Below are 19,244 nucleotides of genomic sequence, written 5' to 3'. Positions count from 1 at the left end.
CGCGCGGAGACGGAGATGCTTCTGTGGTGTGGCTGACACGGGGCTCCTCGCGGTGGATCATTGCTGGTGCTGCTCCGGTCCCAGCGGCCTCGGGCCCGCGTCTCTCCGGTGTCCCCTGCTGCCGGCGTCCTCTGCCAGGCAGCTCCGGCCTCGGCGACCGTGTAGCTGCGTCCCCTCCAGCTCACTCGGCTCGTCGACGTCACGACGGCTAAGGCCACGGCAGCTCGGATCTGCGTCCTTCCAGTCCTAGTTCACCGGCGTTGCTGGACACCGCCGCCCAGATCCACCTGTGGGGTTTTGCTTCGTCGCCAGCCCCACCCTGTTCGCCTCAAAGCCTCCACCTTTTGCCAGATCCAGTGCTTGTGGGTTCGATGGCAGTGTCACCCTCCGACGGCAAGTGCAGCCCCGCCAACCCCCTCCCGACATGGTGGTTCCGATCAACTATGGCTTCCTCATCTTCGATTCCAGACTCGACGGCTATGGGATTGCTCAGCTTCATGCCAGGGAGAGATCCCTGCTCGGCTTGCCGGTGCTGACAGTGGCGGCGCACGTGGGTGTCGTTTCCTTCTTGGAGGCGCTGCCAAGGCCTTCAGCTGCGCCCCTCTTTGAGCTCAGGGGAAACCCCAGGTCCGATCCCCCGGACCGGATAGCGACGGCGTCCCAGTGTCATCTTCCTTCTTGAAGGCGCTATCTTGCGAGCTCGCGGTGTCCCCGGTTCTGCCTCGATCGATGTTGGAGTCTTGTGTCGGTTCGGCATTGCCGCTTGGTTTGGGTTTGGTAGGCCTAGCTGTGATGTATCCTCTGTTCGGGCCGAGCATCCCCTTCTCTCTGCTCCGGACACCATGTTCATGCCTACCCGCGTCTGTGTCATGTGTTGTATCCCTTTTGTACTCATTCTTCTCCTTCTATCAGTGAAAGATACGCAAGCCTTGCGTATTCACGAAAAAAAGTATTGCTAATCTCAGTCGACTAAGACTTAACAAAGTCTCACTCAATGCTATATCTGTGAGATCTTGCATTGAGATTCATGCAAAAAATCATTCTTTTCTTTCTTGCATATTATGTCACTTGACTGAGATTAAATTCCAGTTGACTGAGACCTAGGCCACACCCTTATAATAAAGCGGTAGAAAACAATAATAATGATTTATGCCGGAAAGTAGTGGGAATGTAATTGGATGTTTTATTCGGAGGAAAATTCCTCTATCCGAGAGTAATCAAATGCAAAGATTGTTCCTCAAAGTATGATTTTATTCAAAATTGATGGGTACATAAATTTCCAGTCACGTCGCATTCATTGGTATGTTACTCATTCATCTGAGAACGGGGGCATTAACGAAAAGGATAAGCATGCCAAATATCCTTGAGTTGGGTTCTTTCGAACCATCTTAATGTCGGCTATTATTTGATATGTGGTCATATGGAGCTAGAGTCACCTTTGGTATTAGTGTACTTCACTTTCTTATGGCTAAGAACATCATCATCCCTAGATTCTAAACAGTCTCTCAACACTACAGAAAAAATATCAAAAAATAATAGTAATAATCCCCGTACAAAACTATTTGAAACATAATTGTCCATTGGATCTGTTCTCTCGCGGGAAGTTTTTATGTCCGAGAATCTGAGAATGGGGATAGCACAACAATAGTCTTATTAACAATAATAAGAAAATGAAAAAATAGTTGAAGACAAAAATAAAATATATAATTTATACAAAATTGTCAAAGAATACAAACCATCATTCCTTTACTCGTGAATTGGGCATCGTCAATCGTGTCCGAACCATCTTAATGACATGTCAGGCTATTACTTCCTCTGTCTCATAATGTAAGACGTTTTTTGACATTAGTGTAATGTCAAAAAACACCATACATTATGGGACGGAGGAAGTATTTGATACGGAGATAGCATCACCCCCAACCCAAACATATTTCACTTTCTTCGGGCTAAAAAATATTGGCTCCGAAATGGTAAGTAAACGCTCAAAACGAGACCAATTTACGTGACAATGGTGCTAAAAATGTGAGGGTAGGTTCAAACATCACAGAGGCTTAGCACTGTCCATTAGCACACAATGTTCAGCAACATTTTTCTTAATATACCATCATACGTGTTTCCTCTATAAAGAAATATAAAAACGTTTAGATCGGATCCTCACTGATCTAAACACCTTTATATTTTATACGGAGGGAGTAAAATTTGGATGATGGCTCCGTTTCCACCTAGCTCCGCTCCCACCCTCTAGCTCCTCCAAGCCCCCGCTGCCTACCGCCGACGCCCCCGCCGACCGCCCGCTTCCCAGCCTCCCTCGCCCCCTGCAATGGAATCACCTGGCACTGCTCCTGTCGACCGATGGGCGACCCTCTCCGGTGAGCGCGTGTCCTCCGGTGACCGCTGGCTCAGCTCTGAGAGCGAGTCCTCGGCGCGCTCGTACAGGGATGTCGCCCTCACCGCGCCGGCGCCTGCTGCCTCGCCGGTGCCTGGGGCCCCTGGCCGCGTCGCGCTGGTTGCCCGCGTGCCTGCCAGGCAACGGCTTGGACCCCACTCGGAAGTCCACCGCGTCTCTGGCGGGGCTGTGCTCGACGCTGATGGGTTCCAGCAGCCGCGACGCAGGAACCGACACCGCCGTCCGCGCCAGGATGGCACCCCCAGCTCCTTACCTCCTCGCCGCTGCAGCCCATCGCCGGAGGAGATTGCCGGGCTGTGTTTTCACTGTCTCGTCCACCGCCACCGGGTGAGGGACTTCACCAACGACGTCCGCTGCAGGCGCTGCCTCGCCTCTGGCCACGAATTCCGCGACTGCGATAGCCGGCGCCACGACGACGCGCGGCCTCCCCGTGTCGCCCCAGGCAGGGACGGCCCGCCACCGGCGCCCCCAGCGCCGCCGCGACCCCACCTCCCCGGCGCCGCCTGCGCTTCCCCAGCTGGTCCAGGCTCCCTCGCCGCGGCCCGACGTACCCGTGCGTGTCATCATGGCGCAATCCACGGAGATGGAGGAGGCCGAGCGGGTCCTTGGCCGCGCAATGGTGGCTTCCATCACCGGCAACAGGCCGCAGGTGGCCGAGCTGCTCTACCGCTCCCTCGAGCTCTCCGAAGGCGATTTCACCGTCCACGAGCACCACCCCGAAGACTTCCTCATCCTCTTCTCCTCCCTGGACACCATGCGCCGGCTCAATGACGAGCATTTCATCAGCTCGCCGCGCTTTGCGCTGTCGCTACGGCCATGGTGCAAGCTCGCGTATGCCGGCGCCGGCGTGTTCGAATACCGCGTCGAGCTTGAGCTCTGTGGCATTCCCGCCCAAGCCTGGCATCTTTCCACCGCCAAGCACGTTCTTGGGGAGAGCTGCTGGATCGAGAGGTTACACCCCCGCACGCGCTCTCGCGAGAACCTGACCGTCTTTCGGCTTTCCGGCCGTGTGCACAACCCCGCCGACGTCCGCCGTGCCGCCATCCTGGAGATCGTCGAGCTCCTGCCGTCTCGTGTGCCCTCGGAGGCACCGGTGGTCAGGACGCTCACGTACGCCATCTCCATTGTGCTTGTACGTGCGGCTCCGCTTGGGGTGCCCCCTCCGGGTGCCCAGGCCAACAGCGATGATCCCGGTCGCGATGGCGCCGGCAATGGGCATGGCCAGGGCCAGGGCTCCGGACCTGGTTGGGCGCGACGCCGTGGCCGGAAGCGCAGGTGGTCTAACACTGCGCCGGATGGCCGGGCCGACGGCATGGCCATGGACGCGTTCACCTGGCACGCTGGCGACCGCTCGGGGCGCGCTGACGGGACGAGCATGGCGACCTCCTGGCCCCGGCCGGCGCGGCGGCGGTGCCGCCCGCCTTGCCGACACGGGATGGCATGTTGTCATGGCCGGGTCAGTCGGGCCTCGCTAGTTCTCGTCACCGAGCCAAAAGAGGAAAAAGAGGAAAAAGAAGGGCCCCGCAAGGGCAGGCTTTGGAGGCAGGCCTGACGCACGCGTCTGTCGAACCCACTGACGACGCCACGACAGTTGTGCCGAGGCCAGCTGGCGAACTCCCACTGGTCCCGGGTGCGCAGGAGAGCCCCGGAATTTCAAACACCGGCTCTCCCCATGATCCCGAGGACGATCCCGTCGGCCCACCCCTGCCGCTGCTGATCCGACACCGTGTCGGGACCTTGCCCTTTTGAGCTAGGTCCCAGACTCGCAGCCTGTGGCGCCAGTTGGTTCAGGAGAGCTAGGATCACCTGCCGCCTTGTCGAGGCAAAGTGGCGCATCTCGCCCGCTCCTGTCCGGGCGGGCCCAGGAATCTCCGCTGACCAGTCACCGCAGCCCCGCGATCACACTGCGGCAATTTCGACGGGAAGAGACGCCCTCGTTGCCGCCTCCATCGCCATCGTGCCGGCGCCCGCGCCCCCCTCTGAAGTTGGGGCCCCCACTCCTCCCACGACTGCCGATGGGCCAAATGAGGCTGGGCCGCCAACAGCCGAGCCCGCAACTCCTGCGCCGACGCCCCCAGTGGCCGCTGTCGGGCCCCCAGTCACCAGATCACCGGTGCCCACTGCCCAGAGCCCAATCTCCATCCTACAGCGGCCCCGTGGCCACTCTGTGCTCGCGCCCAGCCCTGATCGCTGCCCGCCTGTCGCCGGCCCCTGTTCGCCTGCGTCTGGTCGGTTTGCCTCGCCACCAATCACTATGCGGCGATCGCTCAGCCGTGCTACTATGCAGCAGGCATGGGCGCTTGGCGAGTTTCTGGCCGCGGCCACGTAGCACATCAGTGCGTCGCTGCCGACACCTGGGAAGCGGCCACGTCGGCCCCTCAACTTCACCCCACGACGAGGCCGTTCCGCGGCTGCTGCCACGCCTGCAGCGGCGCCGCCAACGGCAGAACGGAGGGCCCATGTGCAGATTCTGCGCACACTTGGGATTGTGGGCACCAACCAGAAGATCACGCCCATTGAGATGAAAGTATACGACGACATGTTCGCGGCGCCGATCCCACTGTATGTGCTCAAGGCCATCGCTGGCCTGGTTGATCGAGAGATCCCAGCGTGCTTCTCCCCTCCCCCCACGCGCGAGGCCACTGCCGGCGACTGCTAGGTCTGCCAGCACACCCATCGTCGTCCCCTTGCTTCATGGATCACGGACTAAAGATCGCTGTTTGGAACGTTCGCGGCCTCAACTCGCGCGCTCGCCGTGCTGCCATCCGTTCTTTGCTAGGCACTACCGGCGCCTCCATTGTATGCCTACAATAAACTAAGATGGCTTTGATCTACTCGCCCATTGTGCTTGACATCCTCGGTTCCGAGTTCGACGACTTCACTTTCCTCCCAGCCGATGGCACGCGCGGCGGCATTCTTCTCGCCTGGAAGAGCAGGGTTGTCACGATCTCAGACCCCCTGCTCACCCAGAACGCGCTCATGGCCAAGGTGTCCGCGGCCTCCGGGACGCCGTGGTGGCTGACGACGGTCTACGGACCCCAGGATGACACGGACAAAATCCTATTCCTCCAGGAATTGCGCGATATACGCGCGGCTTGCCCTGGCCCATGGATGCTATGTGGAGATTTCAATCTCATATACCGCGCCGAGGACAAAAACATGGGTGGCCTGCATCAGCGCATGATGTGAAGATTTCGTCGCGCCATCAACGACCTTGCCTTGAAGGAGATATACCTCAACGGGCGCCGCTTCACTTGGTCGAACGAGCAATCGCCACCCACGCTGGTGCACCTTGACCGCGTCCTTTGCACCTCTGACTGGGAAGACGCGCACGGCGAGTGCCACCTCTGATGCCTCGCTTCGGTCATGTCGGATCACTGTCCGTTGCTGCTGGACTGCTCTCCCATGCCGTCAGCCCACAAACGCTTCCACTTCGAGGACTACTGGCTTCGGCTGGACGGATTCCACGACACCGTTGCCATGGCTTGGAGCTCGGTGCACGATGACGACCCCTTTCGGCGGCTGGTCAAGCGCCTCCAAGCTACTGCACGTCGCCTCTCAAGTTGGAGTGCCAAGTCCACGGCAACATCCGGGAGAAGCTGGCCATATCCCGCGAGCTGATCCTGCGCTTCGACAAGGCGCGTGAGGACCGGGTGCTCTCGCCACCGGAGGAGTGGCTCCGCAAGCAGCTCAAGCTCGCCTACCTTGGCATGGCATCCATAGAGCGCACGATCGCTAGACAGCGCGCCCGCATCGTGACTCTCAATGATGGTGATGCCAACACGAGCTTCTTCCACCGGCAATGCTCCTACCGTCGGTAGAAGAATCGCGTGTACAGCCTTGCCGTGGAAGGGCGGGTGCTTACAGATCCGAGGAGATGGCCAGCGCGGCGTTCTCGCATTTTGATGGCTTGCTGGGCACCGCCGTTGGACGGGAGCACACCCTGGACCTCTCCCAGCTTATCGAGCCTGGCGACCTCGCATGCCTTGACGAGCCATTCAGCCCGGAGGAGATATGGGAGGCGGTCAAACGCATGCCGGCACGCAAGGCGCCTAGACCAGATGGCTTTACCGCGGAGTTCCTGCGTGCTTGCTGGAGCATCATCCAGCAAGACATTTGGGGTGTCTTTGAGCTGCTATACGCACTGCGAGGCGTGGGTTTAGCAAGCTTAATCAAGCGTTGCTGACCTTGTTGCCAAAGTGCGCGGATGCACACAAGCTTGGCGATTATCGACCGATCTGCCTGATACACATTATGGCCAAGATTTTCACCAAGGTCCTGTCACTACGCCTGGCCCCCAAGCTCGACGCCCTTGTCAGCCGCAATCAAAACGCATTCATCACCGGACGTGGCCTACACGACAACTTCATCCTTGTCCGGCAATCTCTCAGGTTGCTGCATCAACTTGGCGCACCTAGGATCATGCTCAAGCTCGACCTCACGCGTGCCTTCGACTCCATCTCCTGGCCCTTTCTTTTTGAGTGCTGCGCCAATACGGGTTTGGAGACCGATTCAGAGAATGGCTGGCCATACTTCTGTCCACGGCGAGCACTCGGGTCATGCTCAACGGTGTCCCCGGCCCGCCGATTTGGCACCGCCGCGGCCTGCGGCAAGGCGACTCCACCTCCCCGCAGCTCTTCGTGTTGGCGGTGGGCACGCTCGGGCGGCTGATGCGTCGCGCCCTCCAGACCGGCATCCTCCAGCAGCTCCACCCCTGACGCGCCATCCCGGCGATCTCCCTTTACACCGACAACGTGATGCTCTTCTGTCACGCCACCACCGAGGAGGTCTCCGCTGTCAAAGGCATCCTGGACGTGTTTGGCACGGCTTCTAGGCTCCAGGTGAACTACACCAAGAGTTCTGCCACGGTTCTCCACGGAGATGATTCTGACGTGGGACTGATTGAGCTGCTCGGGTGCCCCGTGGTGACGCTGCCGATCACCTATTTAGGCATCCCACTCACCACCCGTCGCCCTTCCGCGGCCCAGCTGCAGCCTCTCGTCGACGCGGTGGCGGGCCGGCTCCCTACCTGGAAGGCATGGCTGATGAACAAGGCTGGTCGGCTGGCGCTTGTCAAGTCGGTGCTCAGCGCTATCCCAATTCACCAACTGCTCGTGCTCGCACCCCCCAAGAAAACCCTGAAGCTGCTTGAGAAGATTCAACGAGGTTTTCTTTGGGCCGGCCGCGCGGACGCCCATGGTGGTCACTGTCATGTGAATTGGCGCCGGGTCTGCCGCCCGCTCGAATATGGTGGCCTAGGTGTCCGAGATCTCGAGCGCATGGGGCTCGCGCTCCGGCTACGTTGGCTATGGCTTGCGCGTACGGACACTGAGTGCGCATGGCAGGGGCTGGACCTGCAGTTTTCGTCGAAAGAGCGCGCCCTCTTTCATGCCTCCACGACCATGGCCATTGGGGACGGCTCGACCGCCCTCTTTTGGGAGGACCGCTAGCTCGGCGGCCAGTCCGTCCGCGAGCTTGCGCCCATGCTCTTCCAGTGCATCCCCAAGCATCGCCGGAAAGTGAGAATGGTGGCGGAGGCCTTGGCCGGCAACAGCTGAGCGCGCGACATCCGTGGGCTGCTCGGCCTCCCCAAGATTGGACAGTACCTGAAGCTATGGCACCTTGTGCAGCACGTTGTAATGCCCCAAGACCGACGCTTCAGAAGACTTCCATATATTTTTTCGTGATCTCCGTGTGTTTCTTTTGTGCTTGCTCTTTTATTTTTCATTGCATCATGTCATCATGCCATCATGTCATTAATTTTTTCCAAACTCAACTAAGTAAATTGCATGGATCTTCGATCCATTTAAATCGAGGGAAATGCACATGGTGATTTCTCTTTATAACATATATCATCCCAATATTATTAGGGAGCTATATTAAAATATTCCATTAGTTGGAGTTCACCATAACACACTTGCAAATATCCCAATGCCTTTGTTATCTTAATTCTTGGTCTCCAACCTTGCCATTTATTTTTTCATCTTATTCCGGAGCTCCACCAAAAATCCGAACATTTTTGGACCTTACCAACCCTCACTTCCTATTCAAATCATTTGAATTAAATTCAAATGCATTTGAATTTATATTTTTCAATCTGGCCTTTTCTATTTTCTCGAAACAAGCGCATTTTTATGAGCCCGGGAAAATTGTCCGCATGCGCAAATTCTTTCCCTAACCCTCTTTTTCTTTTCCTCTCTCTAATTCTTTTCTGCTAAAGAATATGAGGGGGAGAGAGAAGAAGCCCAGCAGCCGCATGCCACTAGGCCAGGCCTCTGTTCAACATTTCCCTGTCCACTGGGCCGGCCTCTAAGGCCCAGCCCGCGCCCCTGTCTTAACCTAGCCCGATCCCCATCTCTCTCGCTCTTCTCTCGGTCTCCACCCTCTCCCCTTCGTCCTCCTGCGCCGCCACACGCAGAGGAGCAGGGCCCTCGCGCCGCGCGCCTCGCCCGCCCCTGCTCCCGGTCACCCTCGCCGCCGACCTCCTCCTCGCTCCCATGGCGTCGCCACCCTCACCCACCGCCGGCGCCCTGCAGCCGCCGCCGTTTTGCAGCGTGTTGCGCCCCACCTCCATGGCCGCCGCGCCTCCCTCTGCAGCACCAGGCCGCGACCGCACCTCCTCCTCATCAAGTCCCCGTCACCCGAGCGCTCGAGGAGAGGAGCTCCTCGAGCACCTGCGGCCGCATCCGCTCGTCCCCTCCGTTTTGGTCGGAGTTCGCCAGAGCCCGAGCACCGGCCGCCTTGCACCCGCGAGCACCACCACCTCCAGCGCGCCTCGAGCCTCCTCCTGTGCGCCTCCACCCTGGTTCCAGACTCGACGGCCCATCCCTGACCTCCTCCTCACGTGCCATCTCCGCCTTCGCCTCCTGCTACCGGCGCACCGCCGTACCTCCGCCGCCCGACGACCTTCTGCATCCACCTCCAGCAGCTCTCCCTGCGACCTCCTCTTCATCACCGCCTTGTGCCATCCCTACCGACTCCGACCAGGAAGCCCCGCCGCTCGCCTGAGCGTGGCATCCGCCTCCTGTTCGTGCTGCATCGTCTCGTTCGCGGGCACTTCCTTGCCACAAGTGCTCCTGACTGAGACCCTCAAGTCATCTACCCGGAGCCCAAGTCCGAAGACTACCGTGGACGTGTGCCTCGTGTCACCTGGATCGTCAAGTACCGTCTCCGGGTTTCACCAAGTACCATGACGTCGGTGTCCCTCCAAGTGTGATGTTGGAACATGCACAGCTGCCGTCGCCGAAGACCCGGGTAGCGTAAACGCCAAGTTCCTCTCCGCCGTGAACCACTACTTCCACAACATGTCGTGTACGACTACCGTCGCTCGGATTCGACAAGACAACGTGTACCACGACACTGGAGACATGAACATCTACGAAATGTGTACGACTACACGATGTGATGCCAAGTACCATGACGACCGTGCACCACTACCGTCGCCCCGTAGATGTTGGGTTCATAAAGTCCCTCTCCGAACGTGTACAACTACTTCCACTTCGAACGCGTTCCGCCCCGAATGCACGCTTCGAAGGTATAACCCCACGACGACGTCCGTGAACCGTATGTTTGCACCGTGCCCGTTTGCTTCATGCACGTTCCTCCTCGGTTGCCATGCCGTCGACCCGTGGGAACCCGGTAACCGGGAGCACCCCACCATCTCTTGCGTGTTCCACACATCCGCACACTTCTCTTTTGCATCGGTATCTCAATCGAGTTACCGGTACCGATATGTCACCGTGGCATCATTTTCGGATTCGTTGCCGTGGCACCCCTTTCTTCCGCCATGGTGACCAAATGCTTCATAACATGCTCATGTCCACGTTTTCATAATATTGCTTAAAACTTGCATGTGTCATTCGCATCATGATAACAACATTTAAATGCCTACAATTGATGTTTGCATTAAAATTGCTAAATGACATGAGGATTTTCCGGAATTGTCGTTTGTTATTTCCGGCCTCATTTAAACTTGACTAGATAGGTTGTTTAATTATGATTCACCCCTTGCCATGTTAATCAACATTTAATATTGTTGGGTATATAACCGAGACAACTAAACAATTGCTGTGGTGTTTCGTCAATATGCAACTCGTTGCATATTGAGCTCCACTTAACTGGTAGTTCCGTTTGTGCACTTTGCCATGCCATGCCTTTTTAAACCGGACATGCATCATACTTGTTTGTGCATCATGCCATGTGTATGTGGTGGTTGTTTACTTTGTTGTTTGTTTCTTTCCGGGTTGCTTCTCTCGTTAGCTTCGGTTTCTTTCCGGAGTTGTGAGGATTCGTTCGACTCCGTTTGTTTGTCTTCTTCATGGACTCGTTTTCCTAGCGGGATCTCAGGCAAGATGACCATACCCTCGAAATCACTTCTATCTTTGCTTGCTAGTTGTTCGCTCTATTGCTTTGCAGCGCTACCTACCACCTTCTATTTCATGCCTCCCATATAGCCATGAACCTCTAACCTTTGTCACCCTTCCTAGCAAACCGTTGTTTGGCTATGTTACCGCTTTTGCTCAGCCCCTCTTATAGCGTTGCTAGTTGCAGGTGAAGATGAAGATTGCTCCATGTTGGATTATGTTTATGTTGGGATATCGCAATATCTCTTATATTATTAATGCTTCTATATATTTGGTAAAGGGTGGAAGGCTCGGCCTTATGCCTGGTGTTTTGTTCCACTCCCGCCGCCCTAGTTTCCATCATACCGGTGTTATGTTCCTTGATTTTGCGTTCCTAACGCGGTTGGGTGATTTATGGGACCCCCTTGACAGTTCGCTTTGAATAAAACTCTTCCAGCAAGGCCCAACCTTGGTTTTACATTTGCCTCACCTAGCCTTTTTTTCCCTTGAGAGTCGCGCTCTCGAGGTGTAGGGGAACGCAGCAGAAAACAAAAATTTTCCGACCTACGCACCAGCCCAGGACCACTATGGAGACTGCATACATGGTTTGATCTTTTTCGTTACCGACTCGTAGCGCAGCGGGAAGTAGAGTCGATGACGATCGGCGGTGCAGATCCCCGCAGCTAGGATTTACAACCTCCCAACCGCGAGGATGTATACCCTCATCTGCTCCTCAGGCAGCCCTCCAAGAGGCGGTCGAACAGCCCCCCGGACGGTGTCGCGGACAGCCCTTCGGGAGGACCTTCGAAACTCGAACGGTCACTCGGACAGCCCTTCGGGAGGACCTTCGAAACTTGGACGGTCACACGGACAGCCCTTCGGGAGGCACTCACGAACTAAGACCGAAACTACGATCTCTCTACAGAGTTGCACACATACGGTGTCATCTATCCGGCAGGGCTTCGCCGTCCAGAACTAGTTCCTGCCGGAACCCAGACAGCCTTACGGCTCTACGAAACTCTTTTCGTGGGAGGGAGAGAAGAAGCCAGATAATGCATGGCATGTGTATGAGAGCAAGGGATGATTGTGGAGGGCTGCCCCTCCACCTCTATTTATAGGAAATCCCAAGGGGGTAGGGTAGTTTCACAAAAAACCCAAAATGCACATGAATGAAGTCCTTCCACAAGGACCTAGGAGTGAAACCAAGGAACAAGAGGGTCCCCAAGGGGGGATACCCCATGTGGCCGGCCACACCCCCATGAGGGGCCCAAAAAATGGCTCCTATCCATCCATGTCATCCCCAAGATCTTTTGGAGCAAAGCCCCAAAAGGTGGCTTTCCATAAAGTAACCATAAAGCTGATTTTCACTATTCACGACGACATTTTTCAGCGTCTGATCGAACTGAAAATATTTATGTGGGCTAAGAACATTTCCAGTACCCACTAAAATGATTTTCAACGCGTTCCGAAACAATTCCGGTTTTAGTGATTTTCATCTGCGAAACGCATCTGAAGTGGCTCCGACAGCTCCGGAACATTTCCGGTTTTTATCTCAGAAAATTCCAAAAAGCTTCCAGAATGATTCTGGCATCCTCCAAGAATTATCAGGCATGTGCCGAAACCAATTTGACTTAATGGTGTATCCCGAAACAACTTTTCGGTATCATCAAAACTTATCTGATGACCTCTCTCTGCGGTACGATTCCGCTGTCCGAAACTTTTCGGTGTCCGAAACTTTTTCGGTGATTTTCTCTCAGACTCCCTGTCTAGTATTCAGCAGATAGATGACCCTTAAGCATGTGACCCTATAGGTTCGGTGAAGTATAGACATGACTCGGAACCCCTTCCGATCAATGATCAACATCGGAGCCGTGGACACCCATATTGACCCCTATACCCACACGAATAAATATTCGAGTGAACCTCCAGTTGCCGTGTGCTATTCATGTTGCTTCGCGATATGTTACAAATACCCGAGGTGAGACATGTTGGCATTCCCGTGGATCAACAACTTGTCCACTATGCTAGTTACCTCGTTACCGGTATTGTTCTCTTTTCTCGTTATCGTGTTCCGGCATCCCTGTGATCAAATCACAAAGTGTCTGGCCAGACGATGATGGATACCGTAACACCGAGAGGGCCCAGAGATATCTCTCCATCGTCGGAGGAGCAAATCCCAATCTTGAGCTATCAAGTTACTTGACACACTTTTCCATGAACCCGTAAGCCGCCGTAATAGCCACCCATTTACGGATGACGTTTAACAAACCCCAAAGTTCATGAAGCAAGCATGAAGAAACTCGATACTCTCATGGTCCAAGGAATCATGCAAACGTTAACCATCTCTGTGTTATGTACCAATAAACTTGTGACGAATGAATCTCATAGCATAACATCATGCCGGGTCGATTCAACACAAATGTTCTCTTAACATTATGCCCTCAAGGTTGCTGACATAGACATGCCCATGATCAGGAAAACATAACCATCATGCAACACTTGAGCTAGTCTTAGAGGCCAGACTAGGAATACATTTTACCGTTTATTATTCCACACGTGCATATGAGTCTTCCTCCGAGCCTCGTGGTTATTGCAGACTCGAGAACCATAGCAATTATAGCATGGAACATAAACATAATTTTGAACTCGGAGATAAATAATATCATTTATTATTGCCTCTAGGGCATATCTCCTACAGACTCCCACTTGCACTAGAGTCAATAATCTAGTTAATGCTAGTGCACTTTACACCTGTGGCACACCGGTGTAAATATGATTCGCTTGTGGTATAGCCTGATGTCCAACGGATCTGACGACTTCAGTTCCGTGTGTATCTTTGCATGTCCTCGCGTTTTCACGTTTTCACAAAATTTCATATTTTGTGTGGACTTGGCTTTGTATGTATGTGAATCACAGGTCGAACCTGGATTCCTCAGACTGAGTTATGGAGCAACTACCTGCAGTAGTGTCCCATTGTCAAAAGCCATCTTGGAACTATACTAAGTTCATGAATGAACTATATGATTCAACATCTTCTTTGTCGCTTCTAAAGCGTCAACATACTTAGCCCTTGTTATAGAATTCGCCACAGTAACTAGTTTGAACAAATTCCAACTAACTGTGCCACCACATTGTGTGTTACACAAAACCCTTAACTTAAATCGAAAATCGCATGGTGAAAAGATGAAGACTATCGATGTAACATTTTACAACGAACTCTTCATGATCTCCGCTTGCAAGAAAACATATCATCAGTACTTACTCTAGTACTCAATGACATCTTTTACTGTTGTCCCACGATCAGTACTTTGATCACTTTAGTATCCATACTCGCAACACCTTGGGAATATCGGACATATCTGGTTGTTTTACATACCATGGAATACATGATTAATCCAAACACAAAAGTGTGTGGAATCTGCATCATGTATTTTACTCATCAGTGTTTTGGGACACCGAGTCTTGCAAAAACTCCTTCCATGTGACTTTGGCAAGAATCACTCCTTGGCGTTTTAAATGCTAAAAGGTTTTAGCATCTTGTCAATATGTATTCATTGCTTAGCCCCATTAGGTAAATCTATCTCCATAGATCATCATGCCTAATATTGAGGCTATTTAGCCTAAGCACTTCATCGAAAAACTATTTTCAAATGAAGTCCTAATTCGTGTCAAGAAATTTATTTCCAATTACCAATGTGCCAAGCACATAAGGTTTTTAGAAATATTATTACGCTCCCACTTACTTTCTTGAATTACAAGCATCTTCGTTACCCATTGATGAAGTCAAAACCCCTTTGACCATTTCATCAAAACACGAAGATTCCAACTCCATTTTGCTCTCTTCTGTCCATTGCTGGAACTCTGAAGTTTGCATACCTACTAGCATCCTCTGGATCGACAAATTACTTTGGACTGTATCATATACAAGTCCTAGCTTTCATTTCCATCAGATGGAAATCCTTTTATCATCCATGTTTCATATCTCATGATTGAAATATGTATTAATTGCTAGTTCAACCCGAACCGACTTTAAGCATCGCTACGATGAAAACAACCTCATCGTAGTCAACTCTTGAACTTGTTATTTCAACAAGTCGAGCTTTATGGATAAAACATTTTTATCCATATAAGTTTTAAGTTCCATAAATATTCGTTAGACTCTAAGTCTTCCGAAAGGTGTATCAAGGTTTTAATCTTGAATCACGTATATGGAAACTAACTTGGGTTGTATTGGCATTTAGCCAATTCCAGAGTCAGGGCCCATCAACGCTCCTTGTGTATCGTAGGTATAATGTTTCTAACAACAATATCTCGTTTGCGCACCTGAGAGGTTTGCACGAGCCTTGCCTACGTGGTTCAGCTGCAAGTTCGACCGGAGTTCATACATTTTATTGTAGAGACTTCCGTATTAGTCGCAGTAGGAAACTCTGGAATTACTTCCAAGGTCTCTTTCCTTTGATCTGATGACTTAGATACTGTTTATCTCGTCGAGTTGCACTATTCTCCCACTCACCTTTTTGAAAGAACCATTCTCTTTAAAAGCACACCGTTTCGCGGCAAAACTATTTGCCTCGGTATAGTGAGGGAGGAATACCCAACATTTTGGTATAACCTACAAAGTAGCACTTGTCTGATTTGGAATAGGTTTGTAACCTTTTACACAAGCCCCATATTCCAAATGTTAAGAAAAGATATAACATGGTTGGGCGTACCATACCATGGCTTCATTTCAACAGACCCAATGTAGCTCTTTTCAGTGTAAAAGTCGCAGTCTCTAAAGCATCACTTTAAAAAGGATAATGGCAAATTTATTTATGTCATCTTTGACCTTACCATGTCATAAATGGTTAGATTACATCTCGACGGACTTTTCACTTGCAGTGGTGTTCCGGGAGGTGCAAGTTATGAAACCCCTTTCACAACTCATCAGACATTCGCTAAACATGTAACTCAAATATTCCTTTGTGCAATCAAATTGCAGAAACATAATTTTCTTGTTACAATAACTTCTACTTCATTTTTGAAAACCTTTCGAATGATTTCAAAAGATCCAGACTTACGTCTCATCAAGTAAATATCCATATATCTACTTGAGTCATTTCTGAAGATAAATAAATCCACCACTAACAACACTTATCGGACTACACACATCAAATGTATGATCACTAATAAGTTTGTTGTTCGTTCCTTATTGCCTGTGAACGGTATTTTAGTCACTTCACTTTTCGGAGGAAAGTTGCAAGTGTCAGATGATTCAAAATCAAAAAGACTTCAAAATCCATCATAATGGAATTTTCCATGCGGGTTTCTCCAATGTGACCAAATGTAGTGCCACACTTGTGTGGTATTCTTTAAGTCTTGCGACATTTAGCGTCAGTGTTATGGATGTATCATATTACCCTCAATATTCATAACATACGTCCCATCTTGGATGGAAGCATGGCCCTTCATGTTATTCATAATACTTAACAACAATTGTTGTTTTTATGAACAACTCTTTTGCAACAAACATTGTGCAATGGGCTAGAGTGTATGAAACTCTAAAATGAATTATTAAAGTAAACCCAGAGGTATTGTATTATTATCAATATTCATAACATACATCTCATTCATAATGAAAGTATGGCCCTTGTGTTATTCATAACATCGAACATAAAAGGTTCTCTTATGAACAACCTTCTTGCAAGATACCTTATGCAATGGGATAGAGTTTGTAAAACTCTAAATGAATTATGAAAATAAATACAGACGGCAATACACCGATGGAAGGTATAGTAACATTTACTATGTTCCCTGTGTATACCTTAACCTCATTTCTGGCTAGTCCTTTTAGGCCACAGTAGCTCTTACAGTGATTCGCAATTGAATGCAATCGAGCGGGTATCTTTGTGATTAACTCACAATACCCAAGAATTAGTGATTAACATGTTTAACCATAATTCCCAAGAACTATATCTTTGACCAGCCTACTATACAACAAAAACTTGTATGACATTCATACATGAGCTGGATATTCCAGTCATCTTTCTTTCTGCCTTTTTACTTCTAACAGTTTAACTTTTAGTATTTCTCCTACTCGCAAAAGAAGCACCCAACTTAAGAGTGGCGTCAGCCCCGGACTTCCTAGGCGTGTAAGTCATACTAACACCCTTTGGACACTTCCTTTCTCTTTAAGTTGTTGTTTTATTCACCTTCCATTATATGACAAGCGTTCTTCTGGATCCCTTTCCCAACAGTCAAATGCATAGTAAACACTTTTACTAATACTTGCAAACAAACATTGCTTTGTTTGTATCTGAAAATAATTTTCAGTTCCATGAATATCATATAACTATCCCAACTTTCGAAGTTTGGGTTTCATGGAAGCAAACATATTGCACTTGACTGAAACGGAATTATAGCTTTTGGATCGAAGGACGAGAGTCACATGATCCATAGCTTTAGCGGGAGGATACGGAAAGCATGCGATAGGACAAAGTCCTTCTCGGCACTTTTGAGGACAATCCTCATATTACGTTACCAATCGTAAAGTTTTAACCAAATATTTAACAGTTATTCAATTTTAATAGGGAAGGTGGAAACACGAGCCATTATTCTACAACTATTTTGCAAGAAACACTTAGACAGTGTTCATAATTAATTGCACTGAGAATTAAACATGTTAATTCAACAGTGCGCTCCCACTCAAATCAATATCTCTCACAATTAATTTTGAGTGATACAAGATCCAGACTTCAATTCATCGCCATAGAATCATCATCTCATAACGGGAATTTTAATCGGTAGGCCAACTTGCCGATCACATCTCTATGTGACTCTTGCTCATCTTTCGATGCGTGTGTTCCGAGCTCAGGACGATCCTGCCATGAACGTCAAGACAACCAAGTGATCTTGCTGCGAGGTCTGACCTCACCCGCCTCACACTTCTCTAATCGTTCGTACCCATGCATCCATGGCGCACCCCGAAAAGATAGGTGCCGTGACGGTGCTACACTTGGGAGAACACTAACTACTTGATATTTTAAGTGAGAGATCACCCTAATAAAAGCGATTACCGCGCAATCAAGAAGGGTGCATCATAAGGGATAAACATCTCAGGCAATTCATAATAGCATGATATGGTATAGCCCTTTCTGACGGAGAAGTATTTCATTTCTTCGTCTTCGGCATTCGCGTCGGTGGTCACCTTCACGAAGATTGCCACCACCTTGTCGATGCACCAGATAATATTGCTATCTCTATAGCTAACAAAATAATGCATTACAACAAGGTTGACACGCAGGTCATTAAAATGCAATCATATGGCTCCATCCATCATGCCGAATCATGACACGCAGGTCATGTTAATCAAATTACATCATATAGTCATCTCATACATAATCGAATTAGTATGAGCACTGCTATACCACATCACATGCACATCCTGCAAAACCAAGTTAGACGCCTCTAATAGGTTTATGCAAAATTTTATTTTATGTGGCTTCTAAGGTTTTGACTTAAACCGCAGCTACCAACGTTTTATCATCAAGTATGATTATTCAGGTTGCTAGATTAACATCTCGGGGTGTATGAAACACGGGATAATTAAATCTCGAGCCCCATACTAAACTTCGTCATACGCATGACCCCCGTGCAGATCATATCTGCAATGCCCTTTCATCTGCGAATTTCATCTTTCTTTTGACTACGGCAGAACCCAAAGAACTGATAGCACTTCCATGATCAATCAGGATCACAGATTGCCAGAACTTTGTCAAATTCCACCATGCTGTCTCGAGATTGAGCAAACGCAAATTCTAGGGAAGCAACAAGAACCTCGGGTAACAGATTTCATCTGTCACCCGCATAAATAATTTTCAGCAATAGATCTCATCTACTACCTAATTATATTATGCAATACCCATACATCTCCATGTATTCTAGATCGAAACCTGCATCTACGCATAGCACGGCTCTTGATGCCACTGTAGGGGAACGCAGCAGAAAACAAAAATTTTCCGACCTACGCACCAGCCCAGGACCACTATGGAGACTGCATACATGGTTTGATCTTTTTCGTTACCGACTCGTAGCGCAGCGGGAAGTAGAGTCGATGACGATCGGCGGTGCAGATCCCCGCAGCTAGGATTTACAACCTCCCAACCGCGAGGATGTATACCCTCATCTGCTCCTCAGACAGCCCTCCAGGAGGCGGTCGAACAGCCCCCCGGACGGTGTCGCGGACAGCCCTTCGGGAGGACCTTCGAAACTCGAACGGTCACTCGGACAGCCCTTCGGGAGGACCTTCGAAACTCGGACGGTCACACGGACAGCCCTTCGGGAGGCACTCACGAACTAAGACCGAAACTACGATCTCTCTACAGAGTTGCACACATACGGTGTCATCTATCCGGCAGGGCTTCGCCGTCCAGAACTAGTTCCTGCCGGAACCCAGACAGCCTTACGGCTCTACGAAACTCTTTTCGTGGGAGGGAGAGAAGAAGCCAGATAATGCA

The sequence above is a fragment of the Triticum aestivum genome, chromosome 4D, assembly GCF_018294505.1.
Source record: "Triticum aestivum cultivar Chinese Spring chromosome 4D, IWGSC CS RefSeq v2.1, whole genome shotgun sequence".
Classification (NCBI taxonomy): domain Eukaryota; kingdom Viridiplantae; phylum Streptophyta; class Magnoliopsida; order Poales; family Poaceae; genus Triticum; species Triticum aestivum.
Note: the sequence above shows the minus strand (reverse complement) of the source record.